Source organism: Macaca thibetana, chromosome 6, assembly GCF_024542745.1.
Source record: "Macaca thibetana thibetana isolate TM-01 chromosome 6, ASM2454274v1, whole genome shotgun sequence".
In the NCBI taxonomy this organism is placed as follows: Eukaryota; Metazoa; Chordata; class Mammalia; order Primates; family Cercopithecidae; genus Macaca; species Macaca thibetana.
This window is the reverse complement of record NC_065583.1, coordinates 158,756,810-158,783,755: the sequence shown is the minus strand read 5'-3', so window position 1 is coordinate 158,783,755 and position 26,946 is coordinate 158,756,810. Positions and strand designations below refer to the sequence as shown.

Here is a 26,946-nt window from a genome sequence, read left to right as displayed (position 1 = left end):
GAAGCACACAGAGAAAATGTATCACAAATTGTGCTAAAGTTCTGTAAAAGGATTAAGATGGAGTGTCGCAAGACTGAATTAGACAGAGTGCCCTTGAAAGAGTTCAGTTGATGAGCAGTCTTTATTTCTTATGCAAGTTGAATTCCCCTTTATCACATAACAGAACATATTTACAGGTTCCAGGGATGAGGCCATGGACCTTTCCGGAGGCTCATTATTCTGCCACCTGCAAGAGGAGAGAGAACTGTTGTGCTGTGTGTGAGACGAAACCTGGGATGAGCTAAGGATGGAAGCTATGGTCTTTTTTATTATGGCAAAGAGTTTAGATTTAAGTGAAAAGCAGTCATGGGGGTTTTTTACAGGGCCATACCATGATTTGATGTAATTTTTCAAATATCTATTTTTAACAGAGTTTAATTGTCAATACAATCATTTACTCTTAGTTGTTAACCCTAGAACAGAAAAGCTAAAAATTTTTCAAAAAGAAAAAACAGGAGGAATTTTGTTTGAACCATGCTGAATTTATTGAAATATTTTATCAAGTGGTATCTTTATAATATTTGTCTTTTGACTGTACAGGATTTATACTTCCATTCATTTGTGTTTTTAAATGTATACTTTTAAAAAATACTCTTTATCTTGGAACTGTGTATTTCATGTGAGATTTAACCTTATATATTATGTAAAATTAAAAAATATTTTGATGTTATATCACTGATTATTTTTAGTTAAATTAAGTGCTATTGATTTTGTATATTTTTGAAAAATCTAGCAACCTAGTAAAATTCACTTATTCTAAAAATTTTCACTCAATACTTTTAGGCTTTCCAGTTAGATAATTTTCATATAATCTTAATTCTTTCATTTTATATTTACACATTTAACTTAAATTGCACTGATAAAGGCTTACAGTATAGAAGTGATAAGTGTAGGTATTGATTAGTAATGAATACTTACTTTATTAAGTGACTTACTTTAGCATGTATCATTTTTGTCCATTAGTGTGTAATGCAATGAATTATATCATGATATTTCCTCAGTATTAAACTATTTTTTATTTCTGGAAACAATGAACACTGCTTTTCTCTTGGTACAATATTCTTTACTTCTGCTGGACTTTATGAGCTAATATTTACGTTTAAGATATCAATAAAGTATATACATAAGTGATGTTTATCTATTATAATTTTTATGCTATCTTTATTCATTGAATATTAATGATATAGCAGCTTTATGAATAATGTTTGAAGGATCTCATGTTTTTCTAGTCTCTGGAGCAAAATTAAAAACTTGACCCTTTGCTAAGATTTATGAATCTGGTGCCTTTGTTATGGGTCTATTCAGGGTTTCGAAATATTTTGTGAAGTTGGTCATTTCTATTTTCCAATAAAATAATTGTATTGGCCAGGCACAGTGACTCACAGCCATAATCCCAGCACTGTGGAAGGCCAAGACAGAAGGATCACTTGAGGCCAGGCTCAAGACCAGCCTGGGCAACATAACAAGCCTCTACCTCTACAAGAATTAAAAAAAAACATTAGCTAAGCATGGTGGCATGCAGTTATAGTCCCAGCTGTTTGGGAGGCTGAAGCAGGAGGATTGCTTGAGCGCAAGAGTTTGAGGCTACGGAAAGCTGTGATAGAGACACTGACTTCGAGCCTGGGTAAAAGAGTGAGACCCTGTCTCTAAAATAATAGTAACTATTAATATTATATTTATAAGTTTATTGCTATAAAGTTATACTTTATTCCTGTATAACACTTTGACCTCTAAATTTTAGCCTTTAATCTGTGTCTCTATGGATGATTTTTTAAAAATCTTGTTTCTTTATTCTTGGGAATATCTGTAAGAAGTTTTTATTTTAAAAGTATTTTGAAAAATGTAGCTTACTTTAATCAATTATGCTTATTTAAAGTATAAATTTCTATTTTCCTTTTATTGTTTCTGCCATCTAACTTTCTCTAAGAGAAGACTGACTACCAGTGCACGTGGATGGATAATTTCTTGATAAAATGGATGTCTCACTGTGCTGAAGAACAAAGAAACAAATTTCTGAGTTCATTATGCATTTCACTCCTTAGATAGAATATTTACAACTTTAGCACTTAGATTTCTAAATTCTTTTGATTCTTCTTTGATTCATTTATCATAGTATCTTGCTCTTGATTTATGGATGCCATATGTTCTAAATTTCCATGGAGAATGCTAACTTTATCTCTTTTTTATTGTATTAACTCTTGTTTCATTAGAGAAATGATATTTACTGCCTTTGAGCTTCTTTTCAGAATACTGAGTATGTTCCTGTGTCACCTTATTTGCCAATAGTGCCAGTTTTTAGAATGGAGGGTATAGATCCATCCTTTGCAACTGGGGAGGACCTCCTCAGTAAGGCACGGGGCCAGGATTCTATGCAGCCGTGCAAACAGGTAAGTATGCTTACCTTCCTCTCCGGGTTACAAAGTCAATTTGCGTTGCTGCAGGCATATCTTTTCACCATGACAACACTTGGTGTTTTTTTTGTTTTGTTTTTGTTTATTGTATTTTCTTTACTAGGGAAACACTACACACACAATGAAAAGACATTCTTTTCCTGTCTGTGGTGGAATCGTCCAAGTTGTTTGGCTTGATTTCCAGTGTCGACTTTCTAAACCAACAAGATTTTAATCCTCTGATGGCAGAATGTTAGGAGTGTCTGTTTGTGGGCTGGATTTTAGTTGCCGAGGTGGTAAGTATGTGGGGAAAGAATTACTTTAGAAATTAAAGTTTCCAGGGATTTTATTGCTGTGCTGAGTCATTTATCCTTTTTGTGTGTTGGGGCTAAAAGTTATCTGGAGAACTCTTTATCTTTTCTCTCTCTTCTATTGCCAGTAATCGAAGTCTTCTTTGCCAAAGTCCCAATTTTCTATTGATCAAGCTAAACTTCTGCATGATCAAGCTAAACTTCTGCATGGTGTGAATGCTATAGTTAAATGCATTCTGTGTTTAGAAAAGGCACAGTTCTTAAAGTCACGCTGCTATCTCACACCGGGCTTCCATATCACTTCCTCTTTCAACCCTGAGTTGTGTGTTATTTTGTTGAAAAAATATTATTTCTAATGTTTCAAAAAGCTTTCCTTTGCTTGAGTTCAGTTATGAGTGATATACTTGTCATCATCAATAAATTTTTTAGCTGATGTGATGACTGAAGCCTGTAATCCCAGGACTTTGGGAGACTGAGGTGGGAGGATCACTTGAGCCCATGAGTTCGAGATCAGCCTGGGCAACACGGTGAGACCCAGTCTCTCCGAAAAAAAAAAAAAAGAGAATTTCTTCAATTTCTTGTCCATTGATAGTACATGTCTCTGGCATAATGCCTTTCTTTCTCTTCATTTTTCTTACGTGCATTTTTTGTTGGTGATGAAAATAATATTTGGGAAAGAAAAAAATGTATCCGGATCAAAAAATTGGAATTTGTAATTTGGTTCATTTAACAATTAATAGTTTTCCACACGTGTTTCTTCTTCCAATAATTTCTAGGGCATTCTAAACTTTCAAATGTCACCCATGCACTTTGTCACTTTTAGTGAAAGCTGAGGAGTTACAGTAGAGTTTGTTCAGAATCTGTGGCTTCTCAGTGATGGAGAGCACTTTGTTAAGCATTTTATTGAAATGGGAAGGCTTAATGGCCTTGTTTGTCCTGAGGCTTTTTTTTTTCAGTCTCTGAAAATAAAATTATATGCTAATATGTAGATGAATTCTATATTTTTTGAAGTTACACAGCTCTTTACTGGAAAGGACCTCGAATACAATTTCTCTAAAAACTAATGTAGATCTCTTCTATTATTCCAAAAAGTCTGCCTCATTTTTTTAAACCTGTCAGGCATGTTTGGTCTAACCCTCCATATCCAGGTGGGTAAGTTGTCATTTAACTACATTTTGCAAGTGTGGCAAGTGAGGCTCATAAAATTTAAGTAATTCTCAAGATACCTAGTAAGAAAACGCTAGAATCTAAACTGTCTATTTCTAGTTAAAGTTATGCCGCTATCTCCCACAGGGCTTCCATATCACTTCCTCTTTCAACCCTGAGTTATGGATTATTTTGTCAAAAAAACTATTATTTCTAATGATTAGGAAAGTTTTCCTTCCCTTGGGTTCAATCATGAGTGATATCTATTTGTCATCATCAAGAAATGTTTTAGCCGAGCTGCTCCTATATCACATGTGCTCTCTAAATTTAATAATAAAAAATTAGTAAAAAAATTTTTATCAAGTATCTAATCTGTGCGATATACCACTATGGCCAGAAGGGATGTGCAAAAGTGAATATGGCATGATTCTGAAGAGTTAACAATGATCAGGTTGAAGAAAAAAGCAGGGAAGATCTAAAATCACGTCACTGTGCTCATTGACAGAGACAATAACCATTATAAACAACCGGAAGAACAATAGAAAGATGCACAGTAAGCACAGGTTTTTATTGTCAGAATAGCATCTTTATGATGTTATAGAACTGGAGTTGCTTCCGGCATGTTAACTTAAAAAAGTTACCTGGAGTATCCTGGAGAATTTGATGTCTCTAGAAGCTGTTGCCTGTCTTGTGTCATCATGGATGCTTCCTGGGCTCCCGGTGGCTCCTTGGCTCCAGTTATTGACCATGACATTTGGTGTCTGTCCTACTTGGCTTTGGATGTTCTTGACCCCTGGATGCTCCTGTTCACCCCTGTGACCTGGGCCTCTACCAGGATCTGAACCTGCTGATTCCTCGCTGCTTCCTTGCTGCTTTTCAGTACTGACTTCTGCAAATTCCTGGTTTAAATTCTGCTTAGCCCAGCAGTGAGTGCCAGTGGGGACATATGTAGGCAAAGCGAATGGAGGGTTACATAACTGCCCAAACAACTCTTGCCAAATTCAGTTCAGCCAGAAGTATTCATTTTGATGGGGGTTAGGTATGTAGAAAAGGAATCTTTTTATCAGACCTCTTAATTTAGTAATTCTTGGTTTTAATATGCCATACAATAAAGGAGTCCTAGTTTTATTATTATACAATACACTGAGTAGAGACAATTAAAATATATTCTGTAACTAAGAGATCTGTTGTAGAAAAGATAACTGAAAATAGGAAATCCCAAATGCTATCATTCTGGATAGAGGGCAATCCACAATAGTGAGGTAGGTGTAAAAATATAAAATTATCCTATTTTATTTGGATAGTTCAGGACAATGGACACATTTAGTTTTACATTATTTGAGCCTCTGGGTTAGAAGGAGATCTCTTCCCTCTCTTTCTCTTTCTCCTTCTCCTCCAACACCCACCTTCTCTCTCCTTTCCTTCCTTTCTCTATCCCTCTTTTTTCTTTCTCTCTACCTCTCTGTCTTTCAAGCTGAGTATACCCATTATATGTAAAGAGCAGTTAGAGGGACCTTGGTCTCCAAGATAAACTAATTGTAATAAATGTTTTCATAGAAGTGTCTCGTGCAAAACAAGTTTGCTGAAAATGGGAGAATTTTGTCTGCTTGTTTGTAAGAGGTGGTTCTTGAGCAATGTTATAGAGGAAAAGACCCTATCTCTCATGGAAGACTGTTATATTATCAGTACCAACCTACAACCAGAAACAAAACATAAAGCGGTCAAGCTTTATGAATGTTCCAGTTGGTCTTTATGTTCACCTGTACTTTGTAATTTTTTTCTGAATTTTAGGCAATTCTCCAGGTGTATAGAGGTTACGGTTTTAATTTGCATTTCTCTAGTCACTACTGACATTGAATACATAATTCACAATCTTGAACAACTTTCACGTAATTTTCTTAGTTGCTACCCGTATGTTTTCTCTGGTGAATGTTTATTCATTCTTTAACCCAAGTTTCATTTGCTATCTTCTTATTATTCAATTGTGAGCATTCTTGATGTAATCTAGATACACATGCTTTATCAGATATGTGTTTTGTAAATATATTCCTTTGTTACAGAATGAAACCTGGTTCAAGTTGCCTGGCACAGGAAAGCCAAACATCCACACCAAGATTTTGCAGCTAGAGAAAAGAGGGCATTTATTCGCAGGGCACCAAGCAAGGAGAATTGGGTAACTCACACTTAAGACCTGATCACCCTCATGGCTTCCAAGCAAGAGTGTTTTTAAGTTAAGGGTAAATTTCAGGAAAGAAGAAGTTACAGGCAAAATTGTAAATACACACAGGAGGCTGTATATTGGTTTAACCTAAAAGGGAGGGATATCTTTTAGGTAGGGCTTATAGAACATGGGCAAATTTAAAGATCCTCTGATTTGCAATTGGTTAAGGAAGAAAAGCTTTGTCTAAAATCTTGGGGTCAGCAGAAAGGAACGTTAAGGTCTGGCATGTGGGTGTGACTTTCTCCAGGCCCCTCTAAAAGATCTCCAAAAGAGATTTAGAACAAAGACTGTTGGGAAGAGTTCAGTCCTCAGTTCCCCTTTATCTGAGGTCTATGTGCTAGCAGATGGCATTTTCCATTTGGTGAGGGTCCAGTATTCTGAAAAAACAGCTCAAGGACATATGTTAAGATGTTATCTCTAGTTTTTATAGGGGGCCAGACATCCTGGGACTCTAACATTTTTGGCTATGGTTTTAAGCTGTTATTACCTTCTTGCTTATCAGATTGTTTATTTACTTCTTAGAGCTAGCTAGGTGCCTTGAATTTCCCTTGACGGAACTCAAGATTTTCTTTTCTCTCCACGATTTTTGGGGATGCTGGCAGGCCCCTAAGAGGAGTTTCAACTTTGTCTGCCTTTTAGTCTGTGGTCTGTCCTTTCATTTTCTTAGCAGTTTTCAAAGAACCAAAGGTGTTTTGAGTGATTTCAATTTATATATATTTTTATAGTTGATGCTTTTCTTCTTCTAAGAAGTATTTGCCTAACCTAAAGTTACAGGATTCTCTCTTCGGTTCTTGTCTAGAAGTTTTAGAAGTTTTATAATTTCAGCCTTTAAAATTAGGCTTGTGAAATTTTTCTATCACTTTAGAAAATAATTTGGCAGTTTCTGATAAGTCAAGCATATCTTTAGCATGTGATCTGTCAATCTCACTTCTAGGAATTAACTCAAAAGAAGTAAAAACATTTATCTGTATGAAGTCCTAGGCATATATTTTTACAGTGGCTTTATTCATAATTGCCCCAAATTGTAAATAGCCCAAACATCCATTAACTAATGAATAGATAAACAAATTGTGGTATATTCATATAGTATAATTAAAGTAAAAACTGATGCATGTAATAACATGGGGTCAGGTCAAAAGCATTATAAGGGAAAATGTCAAACACAGGACCATTACATAGTACACTATTCCATTTATTGACATTTCAGAAAAATCACAGAGACAGAAACCAGATGATCATTTATCAGGTGCTAAGGGTGAGGGAAGGGGATTGATTACAAAGTGGCTAAAATAAACTTTTTGGAGAAATGGAAATGATCTATATCTCAGTTGTGTTAGTGATTGATATGGTTTGGATCCATGTCCCTGCTCAAATCTCATGCTGAATTTTAGTCCTGGCGGGGGGTAATTGGATCATGGGAATAGTTTCTCATGAATGGTTTAGCACCATCCCCTAGGTGCTGTTCTCATGATAGTGAGCGAGTTCTCACAAAATCTGGTTGCTTAAAGGTCTGTGGCACCTCCCTCCTTGCTCTCTCTTCCTCTTGCTCTGGCCATGTAAGATGTAAGATGTACCTGCGCCCCTTTGCTTTCTACCATAATTGCAAGTTTCCTGAGGCTTCCTCAGAAGCCAAGCAGATCCTGGCACCATACTTCCTGTACAGTCTTCAAGATTGTGAGCCAATTAAACCTCTTTTCCTCATAAAGTACCCAGTCTCCGGTATTTCTTTATAGCAGTGTGAGAAAAGACTAATGCAATGGTTATGTGACATTTTATGTTCTTCAAAACACATTGACCTGTATATCTAAAAATGGTGAACCTTGCTATATGTAAATTTTACCTGAAAAAAAATCTGAGTAAATAAAATTTCTTTCAAAGGGTTCAAGCTTTTACAAAAGTATTTTCAAAGAAAAATTTTGGAATCTGTTTGGAAATCTCTCACTCACATTTTTTTCTATGAATGAGCTAATATATTCTAGGATGTGAGGTAGTCCAACAACAAATTCCTAGCTCTCATATAGGTGCCCATAGATATTGCATAAATTTTCTCCATTTTTATTATAAACAGCACCTATGTCAGTGTTTCCAGGCTAGAAAAATTAGACACATATTAGCTTTTTGCTCTTATCCTTAATAAGTTATCTGTTCAATTATTGCTGCCTTTACTGCCTTTGAATCAAATTTATCTTCTTTTCTCTCCTTTCCTCTCACTATGTTAGTCTAGGCTTTTGTGCAATTTGAATTGAATCTGTAAATTTGATCTTAAATTGCTTTTCCTACCCATTGGCTCTAATTCTTTCAGTTCATTTTGAATATGATGACCCAAAACGTCTCAATATGCAGACTTCATCAAATTGCCTAACATATCATGATTACACCTTCCATTTGCCTTTAAATGCTTTGGATAATATGGCTTCAAAGAAAATGTTCTCTAAAGAATAGGTGCTAAAGCATTTTGTTTGGTTTAGCAATTATAATGTATACTGGGAAATAAAGTAAGAATTTATTTTTTCCAAAATTATCCTCCCAAATTAAAGATACGCTTGTGTCCTTACAAAGCCTTCCAAATTTGGGGGTACTTCATCTACTACTTTATTTTGGCTAATAATATATAATTGATGAAAGGCCTTTAGTCTTTAACGATGTCAATAAAAGCTAGTTTAGATGCTCATAGAGGTCTCTTGTTGGAGTAAAATACAGATGCTAAGAAATTTAATAGGGATTCAGTGAGGAATGTGGTCTCACTATTACTGCAAGACTGTACATTGTAAACAAGTCTTTACAAATGTTTAATTGATTTCATAAGCTAAATTAGCTAAGAATATATTTCACTATGGTTTAAGTTGGCCAACTTTCTCCTCCCTGCCTTTTGGATGTTCTCTCTCTCTCTCTCTCTCTCTATTTATCTATCTTAGAATCCAAATCATTGAGAATAACATTGATATATCTACTGCTTATCTGGATTATTTTGACTATCACTGAAAGTTTAATCAATCCATATACTCTATATTTATCTTCTTCAACTTCTAAAAGAAATCAACAACAGATTTTCTATAGAATTTGGTGATGATTGACAAAATTTTGGTGACTTAGTTCACAAAATGCCATAGGTTATAACAAAATGCCATAGGTTGAGCAGTTTATAAAGAGCAGAAATTAATTTCTCACAATTCTGGAGGCTGGAAGTCTGAGACCAGGGTGCCTGCACAGGTGAGAGCCTTTTTGCAGGTGGCAGATAGTCAACTTCTCATATACTCGCATGGTGGAAAGAGAGAGAGCTCTCCGGATTCTCTTTTATAAGGGCACTAATCAAATTCATAGAGGCTGCACCCTCATGACCTTAATTACATCCAAAGGCCTCATCTCCTAATAACATCACACAGGGGATTAGGATTTCAATGCATGAATTTTTAGGGAACACAAATATCCAGTTTATCACAGCTGGATTTATCGAGCTCTTGATACCAAAAAGTTTTGGAAAATATCTATGCTTGTACCACCTCCTCTCATTAGTCTATGGGAGTACCTTCATAGAAAAATTGAAGCTTTATAGAAAATTGAATTCTTAGAAAACCTTTAGGACTTTGCATTTTTTCAATCATATCCAAACATCTGTTAGAATTTGCCCTTTTCTTATAGCCATTTTTACAACATAATCAATAAAATATGTAATGTACACTGGATAGAGAAGTCAGTTGATATTTAGGAGTCTTTGTCTTTAGCCCTGGGTCTCTGGTCACTTTCCCCTGGGCTTTGATTAGTCACCCTTCAAATGGAGAAGGCAGGTGATACAGTTTGGCTGTGTCCCCACCCAAATCTCACCTTGAATTGTAATAATCCCCACGTGTAAAGGGTGGAGCCTGGTGTAGATCACTGAATCATGAGGGTGGTTTCCCCCATATTGTTCTCATGGTAGTGAATAAGTCTCATGAGATCTATTGGTTTTATAAATGGGAGGTTCCCTGCACAAGCTCTCTTGCCTGCTGCCATGTAAGACATGACTTTGCTCCTCATTCATCTTCTGCCATGATTGTGAGGCCTCCCTAGCCATGTGGAACTGTGAGTCAATTAAATCTCTTTTCTTTATAAATTACCCAGTCTTCGGTGTGTCTTTATCGGCAGCGTGAGGACAGACTAATACAGTAGGACTGGAAGTTGTGCAGAATCCTTTCAGGCTTTAACACTGATCATATGTTGTTCATAACCATGACAGATACTTACACAGATGTGATATACTCAATATACTCAATATTTGCTATACTCTCCTTTCTTTTAGTTGCAAAATTAATATTTTATTATATGCAGATGGCCTAAAAGATGGGGGCATATTGGATGTTTATTGTGGTTTAGAGTAGAAAAGACAATACCAAAAGTTTATTTTTTCCTCTCTGCTGTAGGAGGGCTTGTGAGGGGTTGAGCCCTATTCGCATTGTTAGCAAATGTTAATGCAAACAGAGGTGAGTCAGCATATCAGTGACTCATAATAACTGTCATAATTGGGCTCATATTTATACATTTTTCTTGTGAGGAGAAAAACAAGCAGAGATAGGAATAATTTTATGATTTTGTGATGATAAATACCTCAATAGGTAGTCATACAGTCAGGAGTAGATGCTACCAATTAACTTTGTGACCAGAAAAGATCCCCCTGTGGGCTTGGGGATCCTGTGTTTACAGTAAAAGTCTCAGCGACCCAAGCCCACGGAGGATCTGAGTGGCAGAGTGTGTGGACAGATGGCCTATTTTCTGCTCTAGGTTTGTGGAAGTTATTACTTTTCCTTTCATGCTTAAATATCTTATATTCATTCCCTCTCATAACTAATATTCTCTATTTCGACTTAGATTTTCCCTCATAGAAACATGATGGTTTTACTGCTGCAGTGAAATTATTTAGGTCTGTAAGTCAAAACTTTTCAAACTATAGAAGGATGATCCAGTTATCTTTCTGAGCAGTAACCATAATTCTCAGACATAAAATCAATATATTCAAATGAAACTGATAAATATAAAACATAAGTGGACTGCAGAAAACCCAGAAAAACCAGACTACACCATTTTCAAATTCATCTAAGATTTACTGTGGAGCCTCCATGTATCAGGCATTTCCCTAGAATTTCAGAAAACCTAAACATAGTGACGACCTAGGAGAAACTTCTTCCCAGGTAAAGAATATTCCGAAGGGAGTATCTCAATTATTTACTGAGAAGTATAATTATTACAAGATTTTCTTCCCACCCAACATAGAGCTCATTTTGACATGCGAAGGTTAGAAGATATCTTGTAGGGGAGGGACCTTTGTGACTTTATGTGCTTTCCCAACTTACCTGTAAAAATATCTCCTCCCGCATAACCTAACTTTTTAGCCTAACTGGGTAGCCAACTATCGTTTTATTAATTTTAGCAAAAATATCTATGGTTGTGTGTGTGCATGTGTGCATGCATGTGTGCTTGTGTGTTTGTGTTGCTCTGCTTAATAAATTGAGATGAAATTTGTGCTTCCTCTGGCATTAGTTGAGAAAGGGAATAAGTGAAAGAAGCTGAAGTTGTAAAGAGATAGAGGAGATAAGGCAGGGTTCTAGGAGTAAAAAACTCCCTGTAGTGTGAATGGGTTTAGACAAAGGGATATGAAATGCTCAATTTTATGTTTGAAGTTCTGTTAGGCTTCTGTGTAACACCGTACTGTTACTTTTTGAATCTCTAATAAAAGCCTATTATTTAAAACTGCTTGGTGAGAGTGGTGTTTGCCAGAAATCAAGATTAAAAGAGACTGTGTACGAGTTGGAGTCAACATAGGTTTGAAGGAAGTTACCGTTGCTAGAGGAAAGATAAAAGTGAGTTGGGAAAATCAGGAGAGGCAGGGAAGGCTCAGAGCTAGAAGTACAGGTACTTAGGAGAAATATGAGCCCTGATCAACTCCTGTAATTGGGCCTGAGTCGTTTTGCTTTCTTCTTCTTTCTTTTGTGGAAGTTATGACTTTCCCTTTCATGCTTAGAGGCCTTGGAGACATGGACATGGAAGTAACCACATGGACTGAGATAGAGAAAAATTCTGAAAGTAATATTTATAAATTTAGAATTCCTCCGAAAATCTCTAAAGAAACATTATGATGTCATATCAGCAAGATGGCAGAGTAAAAGATCCCAGTCTTTGTCCTCTATAAGAAAGAATTAGGCAGCTCCCTATGAATTAAAATAGCCCTGAGAGCACTCAGGAGCCAAATTAGGATACTGCGGCAACACAGTAAAATAAAATAATGGAGACTAACTCCACAGAAAGGATAGGGAGTATAGTTTCATTCTGCCTGCATCATTCCATCCTCCATGCAACATGGCTTATGCCAAAAAGATTCTCCTTGGCCCAGAAGTTTTCCTCATGGAGAAAAAGTACAGCAAGTGACCTACCAGCTACCCTATCTTTTCAGGTCACTTCTCTAATGACCTGCTTCAGCTTCACTGCACCCAGATTGCTGGGAAGATCAGCAGCTCAGTATATCTGGGATGTCTGGAGACAGCTGGAACAAAGAAGAGCTGCAGGAGCTGTGAGTGTCAGTCACAACGTGGGTACCACTCTGGTCCTCAGTGGCCTGCTCTTCAAAGGACCCCAGCAGCCTTCACTGCCGAGGACCTCAGTAACCCTCATGGTCACCAAGAATCCTCACTGCTTCCACCAATGAGAATCCTATCATGTCTGCTTCAAACACCAGAGCCACCACTATGGTAAGTACACCTGTGCCCTGGGCCCTGAAGTCATAATTATTCCATATGTGTCCATGCTCTGTACCTTGGTTTTGCAGCCACCCTGTGAGTGTCTATGCATCACAAACTGGCAAGACCACAGCCATGAGCATTCCTGTGTGCCAGATCTGGCACTAAAATATATCCCCTTAACCATAACTCCCTCTAATGGGAGAAACAGCGAATAGGTGAACCCCAGCAGCCTTCTCCACTGAGAGCCTCAACAACATTCACTGCTGTCACAGACATACACAGCCTTGGTTACTGAGGAATTCAATGGTCTTCTGACCTCAGCTGATGGAGAGAAGTAGACTATATCACTGTGCCCAGAGCCAGAAGCACCTCACTCTACTCAGCTAACACACCCATACCCACTGTAGGTAAAGATCTTTCCTCACCAATACCAATCCATAAATCCTGAAAGAGGTAAATGCTCTCCTAAATGTGCAGATATCAATGCAAGGAAAACAAACAAACAAATCAGGGAAACTTGAAACCACCGAAGGAAAACAACAATTTTCTGGTAGCTAACTGCAATTAAATGGATATATACAAATTATGTAAGCAAAGGTTCAAAATAATCATTTTTAAAAAGCTCAGTGAGCTATAAAACAAAGACAGACAGGCAGACAGTCAACACAACCATATCAGGAAAACAATGCATGAACAAACCTAAAAGTTCAACAGAGATAGAAATCATAAAAAAGAACCAAACAGAAATTCTACAGTTGAATAATTCAATGAATGAAGTTAAAAAATGAAACATAGAGGTCGAACATCAGACTCAATCAAGCAGAAGAATGAAACTACAAACTCAAAGATGGTTCATTGGAAATTATCCAGTGAGAGGAGGAAAAGTATAGAAACAAAAAGAGTGAAGACAGTGCTATGTGATAAAAAAATATATATATATATAATTAATAGCCAAACTAGAGGACAAAGAGAATTTTGAAATTAGCAAGAGACTAGAAAAGACCTAGCAAAACAGTATTTTAAAAATTAAGGAGAGATTAAGTTTTCCTCATCCAAACAATCACTGAAGGAGATTTTTAGCACTATACCTGCCTTACAAAAAATACTTAAGGGGATTCTTCAAATTGAAACAAAAATACGCTGAACAGCATAGAAAAGAAAAGAATATTAAAGCATAAATTTCACTGATGAGGGTAAATATGCAGAAATATGTAGATTAATGTAACATTGTAATGGTAGTGTATAATTTAGTTTTAACTCTATTATAAAAGTTGAAACGATAAAAATTTGTTTATAGATACACAATATAAAAAGAAACTCTGACTACAGGAACGTAAACTATGTGTATATGTGGGAGTAAAAGTGCAGTGTTTTACATAATTAAAACAGAGAATTACAGCCACGAACTATTTTATGCAAGCTTTGAGCTGATCACAGGAGAAACGTCTCTAATACACAAAGAAGAAAAAGGATGAAAGCAAATTACTAAAAAAATTATCAAATAATAAAGAAATATGGAAACAGAGGAAAAGAATGAGAAAACAACCACAAAATAGACAGAAAACAACAAAATGACAGTACTAAGTACTCACCTATTAATAATGACCATAAATGTAAATGTATTAATTTCATGAATCAAACAGAACAGCTTGGATGAATGAATTAAACAAAATACAATATCCAGTGATACGCCATTTACAAGAAACTCACTTTAGATTTAAAGACTTAAAGTGGCTGAAAGTAAGAGGATAAGAAAGCTATTTCACATAAATGGTAAACAAAAGAAACCAAAAGTGGCTACACTTACATCATAAACAATATATGTAAAGTACAAAATGATCTCTAAAGACTAATGTCATTATGAAATGATAAAAGGGTCAATTCAATAGGAAGATATAACAGTTAAATAAACACTCAACATCAGAGCACTTGTATATAAAACAAGTACTGCCAAATCTGAAGATAGAAATCGACAGCAAAAAAATAAAATCTCAATATCACACACAAAATATTGAATAGAACATCCAGACAGAAAATCAGTAAGGAAACAGCTGCCTTGAACAACAATATGCCAAACTGACGTAACAGACATGTACAGAACTTTCTACCCAATAGGAGATGGGCACTCATTCTTCTCAAATGCACATAGAGCACTCTCTGGGATATAGCGTAGGTTAGATCTTAAAACAAGCCTTAACAAATTTAAGAAGATCAAAATCATGCCAAATATCTTCTCTGAACACAATGAAATGAAACTAGAAACCAAAAACAGCAAGAAAACAGAAAAATTTACAAATACTAGGAAACTAAACAACACACTATTGAATAGCCATTGGATCAAAGAGGAAATCAAAAGGGAATTTAAAAATATCTTGAGATAAACAAAAATAACACAACATACCAATAGCTATGGGATGCAACAAAAACAGTACTAACAGGAAAATTTATTGCAGTAAACTACTACGTTAAAAAAGGAGAAATATCTCAGGTAAAATAATCTAACTTTATACTTCAAAGAATTTGAAAAAGAAGCAAAAACTAAGCCCAAAGTTAGGAGAAGGAAGAAAATAATAAAAATTAAAGCAGAAATAAATCAAGCAGAGAATGAGAAAACTACAGAAAAAATCAGCAAAATCTTTTTTTATTTAAATTTTCAATTTTTATATTTCGTAGGTACATTCTAGTTGTATATATTTGTGGGGTATATGAGATGTTTTGATACAGACATCCAATGTGTAAGAATCACATCATGGAAGATGGGGTATCCATCCCCTCAAACATTTTTCCTTTGTATTACAAACAATCCAATTATATTCTTTTAGTTAATTTACAATGTACACTTTAATTATTATTGACCCTAGTCACCCTGTTGTGCTGTCAAAGACAAGGCCTCATTCATTTCTTCTAACATTTGTTTTGTACCCATTAATCATCCCCACCTCTTTGTCACCCCTCAACCACTACCATTCCCAGCCTGTGGTAACCATCCTTGTACTCTATATCCGTGGGTTCAATATCCATGGGTTCACTTACTTGTGAGATCTCACACAAGTAAGTGAGATCATGCAATGTTTATCTTTCTGTACCCAGCTTATTTCACTTAACATAATGACCTCCGGTTCCATCCATGTTGTTGCAAATGAGTGAATCTCATTCTTTTTTATGGTACTCCATTGTGTATATATATGACATTCTCTTTATCCATTCATCTGTTGATGAACACTTAGGTTGCATTCAAATCTTGGCTATTGTGAACATAACTGCAACAAACATGGGGTGCAGCTATTTCTTTCATATATTTATTCCCTAGATTTTGGGTATATAGCCAGTAGTGGGATCGATGGATCATATGGTAGTTCTATTTTTAGTTTTTTGAAGAATATGCAAGCTGTTCTCCACAGTGGTTGTAATAATTTACATTCCCACCAACAGTATATGAGGTTTCCCTTTTCTCCATATTCTTGCCATCATTTGTTATCGCCTGTCTTTTGGATATAAGCTCTTTTAATTGAGTGTGAGATAATATCTTATTGAAGTTTTGATTTGCATTTCTCTAATGATTAATGATGTTAATCACCTTTATGTCTCTTTGCCATTTATATATCTTCTTTTGAGAAATGTCTACTCAAATCTTGCCCATTTTTAAAACAGGTTATTAAATTTTTTTCTATAGAGTTGTTTGAGATTCTTATATATTCTGGTTATTAGAACATTGTCAAATGAGTAGTTTGCAAATATATATTCTCCCATTCTGTGGGTTGTCTCTTTACTTTGCTGTTTTTATTTTTTTATTATTTTTTCTGTGCAGAATCTTTTTAACTTGGTGTGATACCATTTGTTTATTTTTGCTTTGGTTGCCTGTGCTTGTGGGGTATTGCTCAAGAAATTTTTGCCCACTCCAATGTTCTAGAGAGTGTCTCCAATGTTTTCTTGAGTAGTTTTATAGTTTGAGGTCTTAAAGTATTTAATAGATTTTGATTTAATTTTTGTATGTAGTGAGATACAGGGGTCTAGTTTCATTCTTCTGCAAATGGATATTCAGTTTTCCCAGCACCATTTATGGAAGAGACTCTTTTCCCCAGTGTATATTCTTGGTAACTTGGTTGAAGATGAGTTCACTGTAGGTGTTTGGATTTGCTTTTGTGTTCCCTATCCTGTTCCATTGGTTCATGTGTCTGTGTTTATATGGTTACCATGCTGTTTTGGTTACTATAGCTCAGTAGTATGATTTGAAATCAGGTAATGGGATTGCTCTAGTTTTGTTCCTTTTGCTTAGGATAGCTTTGACTATTCTGGGTCTTTTGTGGTTCTATATAACATTTAGGATTTTTTTTTCTATTTCTGTGAAGAATGCCATTGGAATTTTGATAGAGATTGCACTGAACCCTTAGACAACATTGATTCTTCCAATCCATGAATATGAATATCTCCCCATTTTTTGGTGTCTTCTTCAATTTCTTTCATCAGTGTTTTATAGTTTTTGTGATAGAGATCTTTTAATTTTTTAGCTAAGTCAGTTCCTAGGTATTGAATATTATTTGTGACTATTGTAAATGGGACTACATTTTAAATTTCTTTTTCAGTTTGGCCACTGTTGGTATATAGAAATGATACTGATTTTATTATATTGATTTGGTATCCTGCAACTTTACTTAATTTGTTTATTAGCTTTAATAATTTTTTGTATAGTCTTTAGGTTTTTCCAAATATGAGATCATATCATCTGCAAATGAGAAAAATTTGACTTTCTTTCCAATCTGAATGTGAGTTATATCTTTCTCTTGTTTGATTGCTCTAGTTAGGACTTCCAGTACTATGCTGAATAACAGTGGTGACAGTGGAAGACCTTGGCAAGTTTCAGATCTTAGAGGAAAGGCTTTCAGTTTTTCTCCATTTGGTATGATGCTAGCTATGGGTCTGCCATATATGGCTTTTATTATGTTGAGTATGTTCTATATATAGCAGTTTTTTAGAGTTTTTATCATAAACAAATGTTAAATTTTAGCAAATACTTTTGCAGCTTCAATTAAAATAATCATATGGTCTTTGTTCCTCATTCTGTTGATTTGATGTATCACATTGATTGATTTGCATTTGTTGAACCATCCTTGTATTCCAAGAATAAATTCCACTTTGTCATGATGAATGATTTTTTTAATGTATTGTTTAATTCAGTTTGCTGATATTTTGTTGAGAATTTTTTAAGCAATTTTTTTTTTGAAAAGAAAAAACAATGGAAAAACCTTTAGCTAGACCACCTAAAATAAGAGAGAATGGATTCAAATAATAGAATCAAAAATGAAAGAGGGAACATTACAATACATGCCTCATAATTAAAATGGGTCTTAAGGGACTACTATGAACAATTATATGCCAACAAACTGGATAACAAAGAAGTCATAGATAAACTCCTGGAAACACACAACCTGCCACAACTGAATCAACAGGAAGCAGCCCTAACAGACTGATAACAAATAAAGAGATTTAATCATCAATTGGAAAATCCCCCAAAAAAGAAACACCTAGGACCGGATGACTTCACAGATTGATTCTACCAAATATTCAAAAAAGCATTCATATAAATCCTCTTTAAACTGCTCCATTAATTTAAAAAGGGAACACTTTAAAACTCATTCTATAAGGCCAATGTCATAATGTGTTAGGTTGGTGTAAAAGTAATTGTGGTTTTTGCCATTAATTTTAAACCATCCTAATATAAAAACCAGACAAAAACACTATAAGGAAAAAAAAATCCTACAGGTCAACATGCATGATAAACATAGATGCAAATATTCTTAATAAAATACTAGCAAACTAAGTTCAATAGTACATTAAAATAATCTCACAGCATGGCCAAGCATAATTTATCCATGTGATGCAAGAATGATCAGCATATGCAAATCAATAGATGTGCTATTCTACATTAACAAAATGAAAAAAGAAATCATCTCAATAGATACAGAGAGGGCATTTAACAAAACTCAACATCTATTCATGATTAAAACTCTTAACAAAATAGGTATAGAAGAAACTTATCTCAACACAATAAAGGCCATATACTCTAAGCCCACAGTTAACATCATACTCAACAGTGAAAAGTTGAAAACTTTTCTCCTAAGATCAAGAGCAAGATAAGGAGCCCACTCTAATCACTTTTATTCTATATATTTCTGGAAGTCCTAGCCAGAACAAGTAGAAAAGAAAAAAAAAAAAGGTATTCCAATAAAAAAGGAAGAAGTAAAATTATATCCATTTGCAGACAACATGACCACAGAAAACCCTGAAGAGTAGATTTCAATTGATCTTAAAAAAAAATAATAAAAAAGGTATCTTTGTGAAGTAAAAAAGAAGAGAAAGCCCTACAACACAACAAAAACCCCTGTAATAATTAATAAACCAGTTTAATAAAGTTGCAGGATACAAAATGAACATATAAAAATTGTGTTTCTATACAGAAATAATACACTATCCAAAAGGAAATTTAGAAAGCAATCTCATAATAATCACAAAAAGGATAAAACACTTGGAAATGAACTTAACTAAAGAGGTAAAAAGTTTGTATACTAAAAATTATAAATAATTGATAAAGGAAATTGAAGAAAATACTGAAAAATGGAAAAATTATTCCCAGTTCAGGGGTTGGAGTCTTAATATTGTTAAAATGTTTATTCATACTACCCAAAGTGATGTATAAATTCAACACAATCCCTACCAAAATCCCTATTATATTTTTATAGAAAGACAAAACCAATGCCAACATTCATGTGGAACCACAAAGGACCCCAAATAGCCAAAACAATCTTGAGCAAGAACAAAGCAAGAGACATCATGCTTCCTGATTTAAAAATGTCTTACAAAGTTATAGTAATCAAAACAATATGGTACTGGCAGGAAAGAACAGATATATAGATCAATGAAACAGAACCTAGAGATAAAAGATAAATCTATCAGTCTATGATTCTTTGATCTCAAGGGTGCCAAGAATGGCTACAGGTGCCCGCCACCATGCCAGGCTAATTTTTTGTATTTTTAGTAGAGCTGGGGTTTCACTGTGTTAGCCAGGATGGTCTGGTCTTAATCTCCTGACCTCGTGATCCATCCTCCTTGGCCTCCCAAAGTGCTGGGATTACAGGGGTGAGCCATCACACCCTGCCCATACATTTTAAATACATACAATTTTTAATTGTAAAGGACACCTCACCAAGTTGGGGGGCTGAGGGAGGGAAGAAACGTTATGACCCGAGTTTTTCTCATTTAAAAATTGCATTGTTAGAACAGTAGTGGAAGTTTACTATCCAAAGAAAGAAACAGCATAAACTAAAAAAAAAAATTCATAATAATAATAATAATAATAATAATAATGCTACTGGACTAGGCCCTCCTGAACTTCCAGCTGAAAACTTTTTTCCAAACTGTAAACTAGGGAAATTGTACAGCTCATTTTCTTTATTTCTTGTCTTTCAGGGATCACTGTCTTTCATTGTCTGATATTTATTGAAAACTTGTTTATTTTCAGCTTTTTATTGTTTCAGGTAAGTGTGTCAATCCAGTCACTGTTCCTTCAGCTAGGTTGGAAGTGGAAGTCTTCTTGAGAGTACTGTGATGTTCTGTCCCATATTTGCCTTTTGCTTTAAGCAGAGCCAGAGTCAAGACTTAGGTGCAAGCAGTGTATTTGGAACATGATTCCAGGAAGCAGGTGAAAGAGAGATAGTTGAAGGGATTGCCAATAAAAATGTTTTGTCGAGTTATTCCTCTTACTGATTATTCAAAATTACCATGTCTCCAACAACTTTTTAACTCATTTATGTCAATGTGAACTTTAAAAAAAATTAAATTAGATGTCCTTGTGGGTATTATTGTGCACAAAAAATTAGCTTAGAGCTGCTTTATTTTTTATATTAATATTCCATTTACTAAAATTTAAATGTAAAACTGTTAAACTCTGATTTATCATTTAGCTTTTAACTACATATCTGATTATTGCCTTGGTAAAGCTAATACATTTTAATGATTACATTAAAGACAGTTTTACAAAAGGATTCAAATATATAACATATTTTACTATTTTTAAAATCATAATTTTAATACATTTGATTCTTATTTTAATGGGTATCATTTTCCTCACCCAAAATCAAAACGAAATTCCCACATTTAAAAATAGTTATTGGAAATCTAGAAAATTAGACTTATGCCTTGGCTGACTCCAATTATTTTAAAGGTCTAATTGTTTTGTAAGGCTAGTGGAATTTCAAGTTAAAATTGTGAGTAAAAAAAATTAGTTATATAGACACATTAAGTTTAAATTATAAACTAATCTGCTACTGCAATAAGGAAAAGTGTCTTAAAAGCTACATAAACTAAAAACATAAAATATGAGAATTTTTCTTTAATACAGAATTATCACTATTCAAGATTTAATTACCTTTGTCATTAATACTTAATTTTAAAACTTTAAGAGTAAAACATGTTTAACCAGTAGTGAATCAGCAATACCATTTTAAGAGGATTTTAGAATCAGTTTTCAGGCTTAATTGTTTTTGGCTTAAATGCTCAGTTCACCTAGAAAATAGTCTGCAATAACACATATCAAGCTGTTTGACAGTAACTTCATCTGCAAAGGCAGTAGTATTGAGAGAGGAGAAATGAAAGGGGGATTTTTCACATTTTCTCCATTTACTTGTAGGTTGTTTGATTTTTAAAAATAAACATGTTTTTATGTATGACAAGTAATTTCCTAAATTCCTCTTCACCATAGAAGACTTGGAATATGTACAATATGTTATCCCTTTAAAAAATGCTCAGTTGGCTTAGGTTGTGTGGCAACCAAGTATTAGGACAAGATAGGAAATCTTGGAGTAGCAGATTTTATCCATGATTTTACCTGCCAGGTGAGCCAATTTTTAAAAATAGTTGGTCCATAAATGAGGAGCTCTCTTATCCCACCTCTCCCTTATTAAACTGAAACATTCCTAAACTTCTGATTTACTGGAATCCCCAAGTAGGTTTTTACAATTGCCACATGAGTTTTACATATTTTATTCCATTCGCTTATACTATTGTGACACTAATTCATCCTTTTAGAGATTACTTTTTGAGTGTTTCCTATGTGGCCAGCATTGCTCTAGGAAGTTGAGAATATTGTTGAACAAGACAAAAATTCCTGCCTTGTAGAGCTTACACACTAACAAAAGGAAAGAAACACTGAATGACAAGGATGCCAGGTAAATAAAAGGTTTAGTAGGTACACATAAGTAAATTATTTGATATGTTAGAAGGGGATAAGTGTTAAAAAATAAAGAAAAATATTGAACAGAGTGTGGGATTGTGAGTGCTGTGGAGAAAGTGTTATCAGGATGCAAAAATTGTATAAGATGGTCAGGAAGGATCTCCTTAGAAGGTGTTATTTGAGAAAGAGATTGAAGTAATTAAAGAAGCTAGTCCAAGTGGTTATTAGGGGAAGGGTGGTCCAGGCAATGGGTACTGATAGAGCCAATGAGCTAGGGCTAAAGCATGCCTATTGCCTTTGATGAAAGCAATGATTGGTGTGGCCAGAAAGCTGTCAGTGGAAAGACGAATACAGAGGGCATTGTAGATGATTGTCAGGTCTATGATATTATGATTCAGGATATGAAGACCCATGGCTGGGTTGAGGAATGACACAATCTGGCTTAAGAATCCCTGTGGCTGCTGTATTGGGAATAGAATGTGGAATGGTTGGCAAGGAGAAATTAGAAAGATTTATTAGAAATCCATGGCAGTAATCCAAGAAAGAAAGAGTGGTTGCAAAGTCCAGGTTGAAAGCAGTAGATGTGGTGAGGATTATGGACATGTTTTTAAGATTAACCTACCAAATCTCCTGGCAGATTGAATGTGGGATGTGAGAGAAAGGAGAGTGTCAATATGGCACCAAGTGAATTATGAGAAAATGGAAAGATGGGATTGTTATCAGGTAGGATGATGAATGAGCATCTAGAGTACAATCTAGTACATGTTGAGAATGAGCTTCCTACAGGACATCCAAGGAATGATTCAAATCAATAGCTGTAGTGATGTTCAGAGCCCAATATGAAAACTTAGAATGTAGAAGAACAAAAATGATGGGAGGGATAGGGATCTTGGAGCAACTAACACAAAGAGAAATTGTGTCCAGTTATTGAGATGACTTCGGGTGACTCAATGTAGTTAACAGTGACGAGGCTAAGATAGGTAGAGATGAGGCAGGCTGGAATCTTGGAGCCCCGCTTGATCTGTGATGACAACAGTTGAAGGCTTATACACTCAGTATAACTCTTCACCAGGATGGGGGAGACCCAGTCTAACTTGAGTGTGAACTTTGTCTCTTGTGTGACCTGAACACTTCCACGGAAGGTGCAGCGATCCCACCTGTGACTCCCGTCGCTCCTGATGAGAGTGACCTGAGGCCCGGTGCAGTGGCAATTTGGTGCCTCTTCTTGACCCTAAATGATGGTCTCAGTACTGGGACTTTTACATTTAATTCACTTCCTCCAGTCCATTTTCTATATCAGTGGTCTCCAAATTAGGGAGGGTAATGTCTAATTAATAAAATATATTAACTCTTCTATTTGTGTTAGTTTTATATAAAGCATTGTGTAGATTCAGGAAGTTCACAAAGATCACTCACATATTTTTTCCTCCTCTGATTTGCAACTACTTCTACCTTTTTTAGTTTACCATCTTACTATTTGTCAGTCTTTTAGAGACAGAGTCTCATTCTGTCACCCAGGCTAGAATACAAATCAAAGCACACTTCAAAGCACGCAATCAAAGCAGACTTCATCCTCAAGCTCCTGGGCTTAAGCTGTTATCCTGCCTCATCCTGTCAAGTAGCTAGAACTACAAATGCACACCACCACATTTGGTTATTTTGTTGTTGTTGTTGTTAAGGGATGGGGTCTCACTGTGTTGCCTAGGCTGGCTGGCCTTATACTCTTGACCTCAAAGGATCTTCCCACTTTGTCCTCCCAAAGTGCTGGGATTACTGGCATGAGCCATTACACTAAGCTCCTATTTATCAATCTTTTGTCAGAATGGAGAAAGGAGCTCTTGAATAGCTTCCATACTAATTTTTTTTTAAAGCTTCTAGTTTTAGTTTTGTGTTTTTTCCTCACTTCTATGAATTCCGACTGCCTCAGATTTCTTAGTCTTTTGGAACTTTGCAGCATAAATTAGGATGTTATAAAATGACTTTTCACACTTAGCTTTAGCTTAGCTTTAATTTCTTAAGTCATATATCCCTAGTCCTTGTACTTTTCAGCTTCCAACATTTTATTGCTGTGGTCTCCTCTCTATTTTTCTTTGTGGTTTAATGATATTCACATTACATTTTTACTGTTATTTATTGGGGTTTGGGGAGACAGCCAAAGTAGATGTGTATGTTAAATATGGTAACTTTACCTGGAAGTATTTTATGTGTATTAAAGTTATTAATATTCATGGCATATAATGATATAACTTATACTTGTAAGCACATATATTTTACTGATAGGTTGCACAAGACAAATTTTGGAGATCAATGTTCACATTGGCCAGAATGTTCCTTCTAATTTAATAAATTATATTGATTGTAAATTGTGCCAGAGATTCTGCAGAGCTTGTAGATTTCCTATCAAACAAAACGTGTTCGTGTGAAACATCAATTCCTCTATATTTGAGAGCAGACACAAATCTTTTTAAATAAAGAAGCTATTTAAATCTGGTGGGTGAGCATCAAGAACAGTGAGACATCTGTCCATTTAAATTATTGGAAAATTGAGTACTTCAAGACATCAAACACTCAGATGCTCTTATGCAGTAAAATATGTACAATCTAATGATGTGGCTTTAGTGATGAGAAAGGGTCAGGTGAAGTACAGATCCTGCATCGATTCCCAGTTGTAGAAATGTTGTAATACCCTAGTTTCACAGCTGCAATCTACCTTCAGCATAATAATGTCTGTGACAATAAAGTGCCACTGGTACAGTGTCATAGAAACTGCTCACCTGGAAAGAATTCACGAAAACATTTAGGTCTGGGTATAGGAATCAGATCAATTTTTATTTTTGAGAGCTCTTTGGTAAAACTTAAATCTGATAGTTGAGACCACTATTTGCTTTAACTTTACATATGACTTTAAAGTGTGTGTGTGTGTGTGTTTTTTTTTTTTTTATACTATTGGATAACAGACTTTAGCTTTGATTATTGAGAAAGTTGGATTTTTTTTCTCCCTTTCAGGGATTAGAGGGTGTATATTATTTGGGGCTAAATTGTTACGCTATGCCAAAATGATTTTTTCTTTTTAAAATATTTGTTTAAATTTTGTAATAAAAAGAGAAATCAAATAAATCTTGATCTTGGTCATTTCCTGTGCCCCTTCATCCTGTGTTATATTAAGATGTAATGATATCTGAAGCATCCTCTTTCTGAAACCACCATTCATTATGTAATTACAGGTCTGCCAAGTACCAGCCTTAAGCCAGCATAAGGTATAAAATGAATGAGCCAAGACTCCGCCTGTGACATGTTACTGTACACCTCAAGAAGAACCCTGGCAGTATGTTAAAAAGTAAAATATTTTAATGCAATTTAGTTTAGACTGTGTTTCTTTCATTCTGCCTTCCTTTCTATCACATGTCCCTTCACGTAGGGTGGATCAGGTCCATTTGGGATTCAGGTAAGGGGAGGTAGAGACAGTGATACCATTGGTTTGTGTTCGGGGGATATGACTGGGTGTGTCACAGTCATGTTCATGTATAGTTCAGTTGTCATCTATTTCAGCATTTCCTTTAGCACACAGCACTGGGTATATATGAGTTGTAAAGAAACACATTTTGAAATGTACAGAAGCAGAAGCACGTCATTGGAAAATGTGTCTCATCATTGGATGTGTAAAACTGAAGTGCAAGATTTAGCTCTCACTGAGCTTGTTGAAACAGAGAACCTTTCCTTTAAAACCGGACTAAACAAAGCAGTAAATAAAATTATAAGCACACCACATTTTACTTTGTATGGAAATCATGTAAAACACATTTTATTGGAGTTCTCAGGTTTTTAGGACGCAAATGTGTGGCAGCTCTACAAATAGCAAGACCGTCCTAGTGGATCTGATGCAGTTTAGTCTGCTGAATTCTAATGGTTCAATATGAAACTGCAGGAAAAAATTGCCCCCAGCATAGCAAAATGGCCCACCAGTCTTACATATTTCATCATTAAGTCAATATATGCTGTCTAAGAATGACTTTATTACACAAATATGTAGCTCAACCTCAAATAGTGACAATTTAATCTGACAGCACTGTTAAAAAATAATTTTCAAAAGAAATTTCAAATCGTGACTTCATGCAGATGGAAAAATGAATCCGTGTTAAGGATTTTATTTAACTCATTAATTAGGAAACTGGGAAGATGTTTAAGTAGCTGAAAGGGAAATCCAGAAAACATATTTAAAGATCAGGAATATGGAAATGAATGTGCGAATGGAAATAAAACTCTTTAGTCACAATGGGGGAGAGATGCTTTCTGTGTCTACAGACAAGAATTTGATTATTGCTATCAATTATTTATAGTCTACAGAGCTATAAAATATCAGAATCAGAATAAGGTAACTCACAAGGTGTGCTCTAGACAGGGGTGGGCAAACCTTTTCTGTAAAGAGCTACGTAGTAAATATTTTAGACCTTGTGGGCCATATTGTCTTTGCCATAACTACTCAACTCAGCCACTGTGGAGCTGAAGCAACCATAAATAATATGGAAATACATTGTTGCGACTATGTTCAAATACCATTTGATTTACAAAAACAGATGATGGACCGGATGTGGCCAGAGGCTGTGGTTTGCCAACTTCTGCTCTAGACAATGTGCGGTGGTTCATTGATGCATGTCTTTCCTCTTATACTCTTAAGTTCTAGGCTGAAGAATTCCTGATCATTGCTCAGATGTTCAAAGCTAGACTGCAACTTTGGGAGAGCACTAGTTTAGTTGTGATTCACACTTACTCTGAAATCTATTTTTTTTGAATTTGTGCATAAAGAAAAGGAATAAATTAGGATTCCTGCCTGAACATTTCAAATCTCAGGGGGACCATGGACTTGATGTTTTTCCTTTGGTCTTGCATTGTCATCAAAATTCAATTA

At 35.2% G+C, this 26,946-nt stretch overlaps 1 long non-coding RNA gene across 2 annotated transcripts; it reads left to right on the top strand.

Moving 5' to 3' along the window:
- The first annotated feature begins 1,877 nt into the window (after positions 1–1,877).
- On the top strand, positions 1,878–25,420 carry LOC126956432 (uncharacterized). 2 transcript variants are annotated; one of them, XR_007726336.1, is made up of 7 exons: positions 1,878–2,426; positions 2,554–2,725; positions 5,947–6,059; positions 12,529–12,823; positions 20,279–20,346; positions 21,896–22,035; positions 25,265–25,420. It is a non-coding gene; the product is annotated as an uncharacterized LOC126956432 (long non-coding RNA). The 2 variants fall into 2 exon arrangements; XR_007726337.1 differs by lacking the exon at positions 21,896–22,035 and having other exon boundaries at positions 25,265–25,416.
- Positions 25,421–26,946: the final 1,526 nt, after the last annotated feature.